The sequence below is a fragment of the Macrobrachium nipponense genome, chromosome 5, assembly GCF_015104395.2.
Source record: "Macrobrachium nipponense isolate FS-2020 chromosome 5, ASM1510439v2, whole genome shotgun sequence".
Classification (NCBI taxonomy): Eukaryota; Metazoa; Arthropoda; class Malacostraca; order Decapoda; family Palaemonidae; genus Macrobrachium; species Macrobrachium nipponense.
In genome coordinates, this window is record NC_061107.1 from 133,219,285 (window position 1) to 133,234,632 (window position 15,348).

At 34.1% G+C, this 15,348-nt stretch overlaps 1 long non-coding RNA gene across 1 annotated transcript in view; it reads right to left on the reverse strand.

Moving 5' to 3' along the window:
• The window catches only part of LOC135215654 (uncharacterized), a 68,189-nt gene that overhangs the window by 52,185 nt on the left and 656 nt on the right, over window positions 1–15,348 (reverse strand). The window lies entirely within an intron of this gene.

Sequence of the window (15,348 nt, forward strand, 5' to 3'; positions counted from 1 at the left end):
GACAAAAGAGTAACGATAGCGGCTCTCTTTTACCTTATCTTCTTGCTGAGAGACAGTTGACAACCAACATCTCTCCTGACCTTTTCATTATCCCCCATTACAACCTCAGGAGCACTTTCCTATTGAGAAAACACTTTGACCAAAGCCTATCCATTCTATAACCTTTGACTTTTCACAAAAGTTTCAAAAAGTGGCTTAGTGCTACGAGTTTTTTAGTGTTTATGTTATTGTTATCATCATGCTTATAACTTTACTTTTGTAATATCTCATCTTAACTACAGAGTCCTTGCAATCTAAAGAATTCTGGGTGGGAGTTATCCGCAAGAAGGTTCAAGTTTATCACCTTAGGATTCTGGTACCAATAGAGTATCAATCAATAATCTAGTTCACCGCTTTTCATCTGAGCTATTCCATTAAATTGCTTTGATCACTTCTGAGAACGAAGAAAGATGTTGCTATTCTTTGTCACGGCTGCTATTTTCATGCTACCTACAACATTTGCGTATTAACCCTTAAACGCCGACTGGACGTATTTTACGTCGACATTTTTTGTCTCTCGGGTGGCGACTGGACGTATTTTACGTCGACATACAAAAGTTTTTTTAAAAATTCGCGGAAAAATACTTTTAGGCCTACCAGCCGAAAACTCTTGAATCACGCGCCTTGGGGGATGCTGGGAGTTCACGGATCAAGGTGTTGTTTTGTTTACAATCGTTACGCAGGCGCGCAAGCGCGAATTTCTTTCTTGCCGCACTAAAAAGTATCTGTGACACATCTCTGAAATTATTTCGTCACTTTGACATAATTTTTGTACCATTTTAAATTAACCGTTACATAGAGTATTATATATGAAAATGTGCGCATTTTTATGTAGAATACAACAATAAAATACTCATGATTGTAGCTTTTATCAGTTTTAAGATATTTTCATATAAATAACGATAAGTGCCAAAATTTCAACCTTCGGTCAACTTTGACTCTACCGAAATGGTCGAAAAACGAAATTGTAAGCTAAAACTCTTATATTTTAGTAATATTCAATCATTTAACTTAATTTTGCAACTAATTGGAAGTCTCTAGCACAATATTTCGATTTATGGTGAATTTATGAAAAAACTTTTTCCTTACGTCCGCGCGGTAACTCTTCCGAAAATAATCATACATGCGATTGTGGTAATGTTTGCACCATTTTAAATTAGCCGTTACATAAAGTTTTATATATGAAAATGTGCGCAATTTCATGCACAATACAACTAAAAACAACCCATGGTTGTAGCTTTTATCAATTTTGAAATATTTTCATATAAAAAATTATAAGTGACAAATTTTCAACCTTCGGTCAATTTTGACTCTACCGAAATGGTCGAAAAACGCAATTGTAAGCTAAAACGCCTATATTCTAGTAATATTCAAGCATTTACCTTCATTTTGCAACAAATTGGAAGTCTCTAGCACAATATTTCGATTTATGGTGAATTTATGAAAAAAATAACATTTTCTTTACGTCCGCGCGGTAACTCTTCCGAAAAAATCATACGTGCGATTGTGGTAATGTTTGCACCATTTTAAATTAGCCGTTACATAACGTTTTATATATGAAAATGTGCGCAATTTCATGTAAATATAACAATAAATAGTTGAAGGTTGTAGCTATTCTCATTTTCGAAATATTTGCATATAAATCACGATAAATAGAAAAAAAACCACGTTCGGTCAAATTTGACTCTACCGAAATGGTCGAAAAACGCAATTGTAAGATAAAACTCTTACAGTCTAGTAATATTCAGTCATTTATCTTCATCGTGAAACAAATTCGAAGTCTCTAGCACAATATTTGAATTTATGGTGAATTTTTAAAAAAAACTTTCCTTCCCTCCGCGCGCGGATTCTCCGCCACAAATCTCCGAAATGCGTAAGTCCCATTCTCGGAATATTTGCTCCCTTTCATATTAGGCATTTCATAGAGTTTTATATATGGAAATGTGCGCAATTTCATGTAGAATAAAACGAAAAATATTTGAAAGTTGTAGCTTTTCTTATTTCAGAAATAATTGCATATAAAAAAATATATATATAAAAAATTCGACATTCGGTCAACTTTAGCTCGTCAGATATGGTCGAAAAATGCATTTGTAAGCTAATATTCTTACAGTATAGTAATATTCAATCATTTGTCTTCATTCTGAAACATATTGGAAGTCTCTAGGACAATATTTAGATTTATGGTGAATTTTTGAAAAAAATATGTGTTTACGTAAGCGCATTACGAATTCATGCATTATTTTGTGATAATATTTTCTCTGTGTTGCTTTTATTGTTTTACAATGTGTTATATATCAAAATGATCGCAATTTAGTGCACATTACAACGAAAAAAAAAACTTGTTACCTTCAACCGTTTTGCGCACAGCGCGATTTGAATACAATTATATATGAAATTTCGTTTTTGCGCTATCATATATCGCATTATTTATATATATGTAAATAATGAAATTTTTTTTTGTTCATTTCTGATGGTTGCATACTAAACTTCAAGCAATGACAAAAAAAGGAGCCAAAAATGAACTCTTAATCTTGAAAACTAAGCGCGCTGTGACTTTTTGAAAAAAATATTTTTTCCGCTTACGCGCTCACTCTCAAACCCCTCCGGCATACGGGAGTCATTTTTTTATTTACCGCTCCGGCGTTTAAGGGTTAATCGCAAGCACAATAGTCTACATGCTATTCATGATTATACTTCAGACAATTATAATCGTGTTTTGAAGCATTTAACATTTATAAGAAAGAAAAATAAAAATTTTTGTCGGTTGCTACATGCTGCCATAATAACTTCAAGGAACGATTTGAAAGCTAAAACACTCATGCTTTTAAGGCTTCTATATATATATATATATATATATATATATATATATATATATATATATATATATATATATATATATATATATATATATATATATATGTATAAATATACATATATATATACGTTATATATATATATATATATATATATATATATATAATATATATATATATATATATACGTATAGGTAAATAAAGATATGGATTTCTTCATATATCACCCTTCTCACGCCTTTGCATTTCTTCTGTTCTGTTGAATGTAATATAAATGCTGATGTTCTAACCCTCAAATCTTGGTCTTTCCTCTATTTACTCCCTATCAGTCGCATCTGCAAAGAACAGAAAGTGTAGAGCTTTCTGAAGACAAACAAGCGTTATCTTAATGATGACATCAGTTTGCATGATAAAAGTATCTATTTTTGAATTCAGAAACCCACATTGTTATGCTGAGTAGTGCAAAGTCTGAAGTTTTAACCTTGTAAGCAATTGCCTCGTGACTCCGTTGGGGCTAGTCTTTATCGCTTCATATACCTACACATATTCTGCAAATTCCTTCAGCTGTTAATATTTACACCGTGCTATGACACACACGTTATTTTCTTGAATAATGTTCCCTCTCAGAAACCATGGGAAACTGATATTGTCATTAAGGGAAGAAGACATTCAGTATCCATTTCTATTTCGTTTTTATGCATTAGCTTCTATTGTTCTATATCTGATTTTTCCTTTAATAAGATCATTTTTACTTTCACCTCCTCTTTCTTATGTGTTTGATCTTTCGATGTTTATTCTGCAACTACACTCTTTTATGTAATCTATTCCATAATTCTTCTTTTCACCGCAAAGCATTTCCGTTATATCGTCTTCCTTCTCTTACGAAATAAAACACTTACTCTAAATGGCATTTAAAATAAAGACGGCATTTCCCTATTACTGATTCTAAATAAATTCGCTATTTCTGACTCTAAATAAAGCCTCTAGTTGGGATATTTTTTCTAAAGCTCTAAAGTATCCTAGAAATAAAAATCTCAGCTAATCTCCTACTTTACTCATCTAGCTACCGGTAAGTTATGGTAGCAGATCTCCAGCACAGACTAAGCCTCAAATTTTTGAAGAATTAAACTTTATGATTGATAAGCAAATAAAACAAAGAAGGATAGATTGCAAAGGCAATAACACTAGAACCAAGAGACAACGCCTCATTGACTTAATCTTCTTATTGATAAGAGGTTCAAAGACAATACTTCAGGGCTTTGGTCCAGATGATATAGTTTTCAAATTTTCCGCTAATGCGATGAATAAATTTTAGAGCAAATCAAGATTATGTAGGTCGGTAATATACATCAGTCAGTGATTCAGATAATGAAAATTGTTTTGTTGAATCCAGCATCTTTGAGAACCTACATTTTAGGATAATTTCTGAAAACAACACAGTTAAAAATGTCTTCAACTTTATAAACTCAGTCTTACCTAAGTTGTATGAACACTAGTACTAATGTGCGGAATTTTGAGGCCTTGGCGTGGAGAATGCGGAATGCCAAAGTGAATGCTTTGGGTGGGTGGCGGTTCGTAATTTCGTGTATTATTAGTCAATCCATTATGGCAGCCAATCGTGTAACCAATGGAAATTTTGCAACCAGGGGACCTCTGAGTTAATTCAGGCAGAATTAAGGCAGCAGGTGGGGTGCAATGTCAAACTTAAAAACAAAATTCAAGATGGTGACAAGTAGAATTATTGGCTCGGTATAATTTCCGATTTTATAGCATCCCACAAAATATCAAGTTTCTTGAAGTAGTATATTTGCATCACAAAGTCTTTTTGAAAGTAGGCCAAGTGATCCTATTTCCCGCGTAAAAGTGGTCTTAATTTTGCCACAACCACAAACGTGTTACAGCTGTTTTTCGTGTCGAATTCAGAGACGAAATTTCAAAATTACTCTGATGTTTCATTGTTTAGCAATCACCTATTTTGCATGTTGATTGAAATTCCATAAAGAAGGATTAAAAACCCGATTAAACGAACATTCTACTCAGATCTCGAATCCGAACAGGAGGCTCTTCAGCCTAGGAAAGATGGCCTTTAAAATCACTTGACCAGATCAACACAAATATTAAAAATTCTGCAGCTTTAAACATAGGGCTATTTGAACTTTCAACAAAAATATCTAAGATAGGAGCCAAGTGGCACCATCAGCATGTGGTTGAAGCATATTGATCACTGTAGCTTGCAGGCCTCTATGACCATGCAAAAAATCGTTAGTTTTTTAAAGTGACTGTTTGCCTTATTCCAGGACAACTAACTTACAGATAGAAAAACTATGAAAATAAGAGAAAAACATTATAAGAACAGTTAGGCACTATACGTCATCTCTCAAAATTGTACCTTAACTGCAACAGAGCCTAATACAGTATGACCTCCTTATTCTTACTTTTCAACCTGTAGCCTATGTAGTTGATATACGAATTTTTGGTAAAGAATAAATTTCCTTCAGTAAAACAAATATAATATTCAAATTTGCAATTTTTTCCGATAGAAGTTAAATTACTTCATAGAATGGTATTTACTGATGTCTTAGTCTTTCAATATCTTACATTTAAATATCTTACACGTGAATTTTATATCTCGGGCTTCAGAGCCATAACTGCGCAGAATGAATTTGTTTGTATCAAGAGGAAAAGCCAAGAAACTGCCTAGGTCTAACAGGATTTAGTTGGTCCATGGCAGAGGAATTACAGACTCATACCTACTATCAATAGAGTATCTACGTCAAAGTTTTAAATTTAATTTATAGTAACTACAAGCTCGAATGTAACATTGCGAATTTATACTATGCACATTATTTTGCTATGGTCAGCTACCTGCAGAGAAACAAGGAACTAATTGAATGCACTCCTCAGTTAGAATGCTTTAGAGATGTCTGAGTAATAAATTAAATGAATGTTGCAATGTTCGATAAAATATTACACAATTAACAAGCATGTAAATATAAATTAGCATTTTTACGCTTTTTTTTTATCTGCAAAACCTGTACAGAATATGAATGAATTTAGCCTAGTTTTAATTTTTGGCGATGTGAAAAAATAATATTCAAATTTTTATTGATAATTTAAAACCACGAAAATTCTGTAACTTTCAATTAAACGCTATTTTCAAGATGGCTGCTAAAAGACAGCTTGGATATCAACTCTGCCAGATTTGAATTCCCTGTAAATCACTTGGGCCGTTTTCCCAAAATTGTGCGGTTACCTTGGGTACTACTAACACGTCTGTTACTGATAAGAGACGAATACCCTTATCTTAAGAGGTTATCTTGAGTGTGCCTCTGGAGCAAACTTTTTTTTTTTGTTTTTTTTTTTTTTATAGAACACTAGCTGTTTTCATTATATATACGCGGCTGGGTTATGACTATTCAAACCGTTGTTTATATATACTCTTATCGAAATTCTTGTATATGTATATATAAGTCTATATATCTAATAATATAATAATATATATATATATATATATATATATATATATAAAAGTTTTATACATAGCATCACGTTTTATATACTCGTGATCAAGTTATTCATATATATATATATATATATATATATATATATATGTATATGTGTGATGTCATGTATGTATGTATGTATGTATGTATGTATGTATGTATGTATGTATGTATGTTTGTATGTATGTGTACATACATAAAGGCATTGAGATGATAAATCTTGACTTTGGCAGGTCAGTTTGCAGACCTCTTGGGATGCTTCAGATGGAAATTAAGGCGGACTTCCAACAGGTTCTCTGTTCCTTTCAGGATTTCCCTTCCGATATCCGGTCTTCTTTAAGGTCACGTTGCCTGGTATTCTTTCGGTAGGACTGTGTCTTAATATTCCACTTGTAATCCTGTTGTTGCGTAACTTTTATTTAAATGATTAATTGATTGTTTTGCATGCCAAAAACAAGTATATGGCATAAAGTTTGGCTGATGGTTTATGAGTGCATTCGCGAACATAGACACAAATTAGGCAAGAATAAATTTTCTGCTTCATTCTCTGAGGTGTTCTGTACTGAAGCTTAATTCTCACATTCTTTAAAACCTCCTCTGATAATCTGTAAAGGTAAATGAAAAGCAAAACAGGTTGCTTTTCTCTTAAGCTGAGACAGAAAATATTCTGTGGTAACACCATTCGCGAGAATTACCATATACTGTGTCGTTTCAGTACAGTAAGTGCAGGGTGCGAACTCTGGGTACCAGATCTGTAGGCGACTGTCCAGCGAGGAACTATGCAAATTCTTCAGCTATATTTTGTTTAATGAATACATAAAATCGACTGATTACCTTTATTATGTTAGCATGTGTTATATATATGCTGACGCAATAAAAGGCAATCATGCAATTTTATATATTCATCAAACAAAATCAAGGTGAAGAATTTGTAATAGATGTGAGAGGAATTAAGGTGATAGGAGGGTCTATGCTCATATATATACTGTATGTGGTGTCATTCATAAGAAAATGGATGCGAGTAGCCACATAAAACATGAATGTTCATTTATTTTTATCTTATCGGCTAATTAAGAGAAATAACCTCTTAACATTATGTACAAGTTTGTACGTGCGCGCTCTGGTAGCACTTTGTGTCCTGAAACGACCCAATATATGGTAATTCTTACCGCAGAATATTTTCTGTCCCTGCTTGGGAGAAAAGCAAACTGTTTGGAGTTTCATTTACCTTTACTTGTTATCAGAGGAGGTTTTAAAGAATAGGAGAATTAAGTTTCAGTACAGAACACCTCAGAAAATGAAGTAGAAAATAAATTCTTGCCTGATTTGTGTCTATGTTCGCGAATGAAGTAAATGAAACCACACAGCCGAACTTTACCTCATGTGCTTGTTTTTGGCATGCAAATAGGTATCAATAAATCATTTAAATGAAAGGTACACAACAACAGGATTACAAGTGGAATAATAACTCAGTCCTACCGGAAAAATACCAGGGAACGGTGATCTTAGGGAGGACCGGATATCGATAGGGAGAACGTGTTGGACGTCTGTCTTAATTTTCATGTGAAGCATCCCAAGAGGTCTGTAAACTGACCTGCCAAAGTCAAGCTTTATCATCTCAGTGCATTTATCTATTTTCCCTTTACTTGGAATAGAGACTGACATCAAAAAATAACTTTGAATTTTACTAGAAAGAGAATGAATATATGAAATAAACAAATAAATAAAAGTGACAAGGTCACACTGCACTTGGAAGTATTCTTTCCCTTCCTCACTCATCGTTACTCGCCAACAGAACCTCTCTCTCTCTCTCTCTCTCTCTCTCTCGTCGCTCTCATCGTTCTTCTGCTCTCTCTCTCTGAAAATGAGAAGCACTTCAGGTGATCACGTGTAATCAGTTGAGTAAGTCAAAGGCCTGCATACCAAACATTCCTAGACGGGATACTGATGAACTCGATCTATTTGTTTAATAGCGAACTGGTGAATTGTTCATATGACAAATACTATATGAGAAGGCAAAGTTTGATATGAAATATCATATCTGCTTGGACTGACTCATTTTATTACACAAGACGATGACACAGACATCCCTGTCGAATGACGCTCGGCCATGACGAGAATATCCAGAAATACAGGGGGAATTCAAGGGTGAACTCCACTCCATGGTTTCCTTACATTTGTGAGAACTGTCGCACAAGGGGAGTGAGTGATACAAAGTTAAGAGGCTTTGGAGAACAATTCTCAAAGTAATACATGCTGAATAAGTAGAGGTTAGCGAATTGAATAATCTAGCACATGTAGTACACGAGGAGAGTACCCAGGGTTGATGAGGTAAACCTGCCCAAGTCATAATGTGATCCACCCCAGACATACTACTGTTCACTTCTAAGTTCACCATATCAGTTGATAGGACGGGTTCAAAATACCATATTCTGTATGCATTAGAATGAACCAAGTTTCATCTGTCCGATTCAGAGATATCATCGATGTTTGAATCAATATCTTGGACAAAATAGAACGATGCTGCGAACGATGACTGAAAAGAAAAGAAAACTATTTTGCAAACAAACAGAATTATCAACAAATGACTAGGGCGATTGGTTGTTTGAAAAAGGGTAATTTATAAAAAGGAGGTTGAGGGTAAGAAGGGCACCAGACTCTTGAAGGACAGAGGTTAAAGGGAGTACCATATTTGACACTATCAACTACTACAAGCATAGAGAAGTCAAATATTGAATTGAATATAAAATGAGCATACAGAGGTTAAATGTGAAATTATACACTGGTTGATGCCTATACTCTGTTTTTTTCCATCTGTCCATCCGCCTGTGGTGTTTCCGCATGGTAACACTGCGTCCCGGGCTTTAGATAGTTACATTCAGCTTACATTCAACAATAATAATAATATCCTATTTCGAATATTAACGGTGCACTTCGCATACAGTAAATTATTAAAACACTTTTCAGTTGCAAATCTACACCCAGATATCCTTTTATTTACCTAAAACTTACTCATAGCGTAACTATTTAAATCCCAGGACGCAGTGTTACCATACAAAAACACCACAGACAGATGGACAGATGGAAAAAAACAGAGTATAGTCTGTATCAGTCTAGGTTCTCTAAACGGCCTCCGTGCTGAAAAGTGAATAAAAAAGATCATCAGATTTTCAGAAAATTTTGCAATTTTGGATACGAATTGGTATCTTCGCACTTGAAGCATTAAGCACTTATAACTCGGTTAGTGTTCATTCTTTTCATGGGTTAATGGATGTCTCATATAAGACAGGTGACGTGAGCTCTTCGGTTGATCCATTGCTTCAAGGCAGACGAAAAAAAAAAAAAAAAGTGGGGGCAGGGATAATATAGCAAAAAGCAAAAGAAAAATAAATCGCATAGCCATTATCCCTGCGAGGAGGTTCATCTACCGGTTACAAACACCGAAACAAAAGCTGCTGTAATGTATAATTGACTGAAGATGAACCTAGCGCAAAGTTCAAAAGCTTTTAATATCTATTAAAGACCATAAACTCATGCTGTATTTTTGTGGACCTGCAACCAATTTTATCATTGTTATACAACAATTCTCAAGTTTTCCCGGATGAAGATGCGGCCTCAGATTTCATAAAAAATGAACAGAATGTTAAAGCTTAGGGGACGTCATTGCAAATAATACTTTCAGTAGGAAACAAAGAAATGATGGCAAACGGAACTCATTATCAACAACCTACGTATGAGCATATGTTGACTGTGTACAGAAACATATTGAAGCTCTTACAGAAAAACTCGTTTATAGCTAAAGGAACATATAAACAAAGACACAAAAACGCTAAGAATAAATTCAGTATGCAACTAAGGACATCCAGTATACCTTGTACATTTGACTTGTAAATTTTACAGACTATTAAAAAAAAAGATTCCATTAAAGAAGATAATCCAGTATTTGTGCACGGTTTTCGATGTTGCAAGACCTCTGGGAAAGTTAGTTCGCGCGTTTTTAAATAAACTATATACTGGCTTGTTTTGAAGAGATAATCGGTATTCAAGTGTTGAAGGAGACGATAAGAATGTGTTTGCTCAACTCCCAGTCGAGAAGATTCGTTTGTACTAAGGTTGCGCTTACTACCGATATTTTCGTATAGTACTCAGGGATTTCCCATCCCGGCAGATAGATGTTTTTCGCCTTTTCTTCAGCTGGTTACTATGCAAACAGATTCACATGTGTATATAAAAAAATAAACAAAAGGCGCATACAAATAAACCTGAAATAAATGTGTAAATGTTTGATAAATTGCATTCTACAGGCTCATAGTTTTACCTGTGCGTGAATAGGAGATTACATTATTTGAAGATTCATAGCTTTTTACTCTTCGGAATTGTATGTATGTAACGTTTCTCTACACCGAAGGCACCGCAGTTCCGTACATAAATACTTATCCATAATATATTTACCTGGCTTTGTAGAGTAGTTGGTATGGAAATTGTAGACAAGAAAACGATCATTAATAACTAATCGTTGACCGGGAATCACTGCTTAAGCTTTGAAGATTATCATGACAGCAACGATCAAACAAAAATCAGTAGAACCTCTGTAATGAACGAAACAATCTGACAAATGGAGACGATTTTAAGCAAACTTTGGTATCATATTCCCTCTTTCAGCAGAGACGCAAAACATATTTCCGTTTTTTGTTGTTGAAAAAGCATTAATCACAAAAGAGTACATCAATGATATAATTTAGTGTTTCTGAGAGCTGAATCAGATCATCAAGGGAATTTTCACTGTTAAGGTAAAAATTGTCAGTAATCGTTAGCAAATGAACTGCAAAAATTCGAAGGGGATTTTGCAATCATCGATTGATAGTATAGAAATTTTCTCGCTAATAAAGAAGATTCAAAACATTACAGACGTCCTTATCGCTGTCCCACGTGGCCGGCGTCTTACTTGCGCAAGCTCGGGCGAGGTGCCAGTTGATGAATTAACTCATTAGTGTTGACCATCTACGCTTCATGTAAACATTTCGGCACCGGCATGTTGACAATAAACGGACGCCAACATCGCAAATGACTGGTAGAGAGCAATGAAACGCGTCTTCCGAATCCAATACAGATTTAAAAAGGAAGCGACATCTCATGACCACGGGCAAGCTTTCCAAGAAAGAGAGGCTGCAGCTGATGGAACTTTCCGCTGGAGCATCAGAGATAGAGATTGTGCGCAGGAAAAAGTAGTAAACGTCAGAATGGCCATTGGCAACACTGCAACAGCACCACTGCCAGTCGCAGCAAGGATGCCACCAGCGGCCAGCCCACCACCAACGAACCGTCATCATCCCCGTTCACACAGTGCAACGGAGTCGTCTTCTCGCTGTGTACACTCCGTGCTCTCTCTCTCTCTCTCTCTCTCTCTCTTCTCTCTCTCTCTCTCTCAGTCTGTGCTGTAATGTTGCAGGAATGTTTTCCTAGTATAGAAAGTGTGTTTCAACAGCTTTTGGCGCAAACAAAATTTTATTGTAGGTATTCCTTATATTTATTTCCCGTTTATCCGCACATATTAATAGTTTATTTTATCAATTTCTAAACATTTCAGCCTGATGTGTGGTCTTCTTCCGCTGCTGTATTGGTCTTATGTTTTATCAAAAAGAGCAGATGGTTTTCTTATTGCAATATTGAGTTAATTTGTTGCACATTTGTTCTACTTTACTTCCGCGTCGCTGTTTCTTACTTCTGTGCAGGTTTATTATGTTATTATCAGGAAGGTCTAGAATAAATAATGTATTCTCTGGACCAGCGGTCACCAACTTGTTTAACTTAACTTAATGGACCACCAATGAATAATTTGAAATTTGGCCGACCACTAATATAAAGTTTATGAAAGGACAAAAGAAAGGTATATACGTTTATATAATAATAGTCAGGAAACTTACTTTATTAATATGAAATGCACTAACAAAGTTATATTTTAATCATTTAAAAAATGAAAATTTGAAGTTAGCTACACATTTTAGTGCATTTTAGTTACTGCTTGTTTGACGGAGAGCCGTTTTTATTTGAAGCCGAAATCCAAATGGGAAATCTAGCATTATGTGCGATTTGTATCAGGGTTGCCTGAAGAGGATTAAGGAAACATAAAAATTTAAATAATGTCCCAATTTTTCTGCGGACCATCAACATTTTTTCATGGACCACCAGTGGTCCGTGAACCACTGGTTGACGAATGCTGTTCTAGGCCTTGATTATCAGTATACATCTTCTGCATTGTTTGTTTTCCAAGGTATCATACTCACTCTCGCTATTAAGCATATTTTTGCCTGGGTTTTTCTTTTACTAACGCTGAAAACTTAGTTTTTTTTTTTTGTTTTTTTTTTACATGTCTGTAATGCTATAGGGAGCAATTTGGTAAAATTCAGAAAGTTAATTAGAGTCATCTAGTTTATGATCCTAACGGTCATTATTGTAAGAAGATGGAATGAGATAAGGTGAGTTACCTAGAGGTCCCGTTTTCAACGTTCATGCGCATGACGTCACCTGGAGACAAGGAGAGTTCCGCCAGGCGACACAGGCGGGAAATATTCCGCGTTTTTTCACAAATGTTTGTCTTCATTGGCGAGGACAGATTCATCATGGTAATATGTACCATATATGAGTGCTCCAATTCTTATAAGACCAATACAAATGTTGGTAGTGAAAACATTAGATTTTACCGTTTCCCAAAAGATGCATAACTATGGAGCCAAAGAAGTGGGTGAATATATGCAAAAGAATTGATGGTATCAATGCCAAAACTGCACAAATTTGTTCGTCACATTTCCAACCCATTTACTGCCCTAAGACTGCCCGAGATCTAAAAGAAGTCATACCGACACAAAAAGCTTTATAATAATGTTACTGTTGATTCAGGTAAGCCTTTCACTAATATCTCGTCACTTTAGTTTGGTTTACTAGGCATATGTTGCATGTAACATTTTGGTCAACCAAGGAAACTGTATATGAATAGGCTCACCAAGAAAATTAAGAGATTATATGAATATATCAATTATATTTCTCATGCAAGTAAATCTTTAGCTACGCTCGGAAGATTGTCTCTGAAGATCAGAGAGAGAGAGAGAGAGAGAGAGAGAGAGAGAGAGAGAGAGAGAGGGAGAGAGAGAGAGAAAGAATTATACAAAAATGTTTTCGTGTGTAGTATAGATACTATTTTTTGAGCTTTAAATTATATTAAAAAGGTTTGGCTGCTTCGAAATACGTCCTGGTTTGATGGCATAGAGTAAAATAAAGATATTAGTAATGCAAGATAAACTTGCGAAAAATGTGCGTGTATATATAAGATTATATATATATATATATAATATATATATATATATATATATATATATATATTTATATATATATATATATAGTATATATATATAATATATATACATACACACACACATTATATATATATATGTATATATATATATATATATTATATATATATATATATATGATATATACCTGATTTTCGATCATACAAGGGTTCTACTAGTACAATGAAACGCGTAGGATAAAATTAATACGTGTATTTTCCTTAATAGTTACACAGGGCCCTGTTGCTAATATTTCGCTACTAATTATATGATTATTATATAGTCGGAAGGTACTCCAAGGCGACACGCGCCGACCACTGTCTCTGAGACGCGCCCTGACCCGTCGACCACTAATCCCCTACTACTGACTCTTCTTAACTTTTCAAACTGAACTTGTTTGGGTCACAGGTCTAAGCTGATTGGCCTCTTATAATTGAAAGGAACCAATAAGAGTCTTCGATGTATGGCACTCATTTGAATCACCCACGCCACGCCACCAACGATCATATGGGCATTCGATGAATCGGCGATATCTATCTGATCGTTACTCTCTGATCACACATAGCTACGCACAACAAATTTAGTAGATTTTCCGTTATGTCTCACACATGAATTTTCTATACAGATCAGTTCATATATATATGTATATATATATATATATATATATATATATATATATATACATATATATATATATAGTTACGAAGTGCCAAGTATCTGGTTACTACACTTACCATTCATTAACTGATACCTCACAAAAGCCAGACACCTGAACCCTCATCACAGGTATTAAACGACTGAATACTCTAAAGGCAACAGTAATCCCTTAACAACTTACCAGTATTGCAGAAAATCAGACTAAGTTCATCAAAAACAGGTGTGAGGTAATCTTGTAAGTAATTAAATTAATCAAAGAGTATCACTCCATCAACAACTTTAAAAGTTTAAGTATTTCCCTGATTTCAGAAGTCTAAGTACTTCCCTGGTTCTAAGTCACTTTAAGTAAATTGAAGGAAAACAGATTAATCACCACTCTATGTTTCTACCTAACATAATCATAATCATATGCCAATATACTGGTTATAAATGAATGAAAATATTAAAAAAAATTTTAAATACAAAAATTTATTATTAAACTCAAAATTTATAAGTGAAATTCACAATATCAGGGAAAATTACTGTTACTTGAAAACAAAGTAAAGTGTAATTAATTCTTGAATCAATTAAGTAAAATTAAATCAAAATTAATTTATCACAAAATTCAAGAAAATTAATTCAATTGAAATTCAAAAGTGTTAGGCAATAATTGAAATTTGGAAATTAATTCACAAGTGCTAAACAATAATAAAACTTGAAAAGAATTCTAAGTAAATGCAAATTAATTCACAAATGTTAAATTTAATTAAATGTGCAATGATTAAGCAATGAAAATAACTAAGTCAATTAAATTGTGAATGTAAATGAAAATACAGAAAAATGTGGACAGTATAAAAATAAAAAGGCACACTTCAACAAGAAAATGAAAAAATGCACAAAATGAAACAAACGCAAAACACAAAAATTTGCAATGTGTAAAAGTGTAAATCTTTTCACTCAAAACATTGTAACCATCAGTTTTTACCAAACCACTGTTCCTATCAGTTA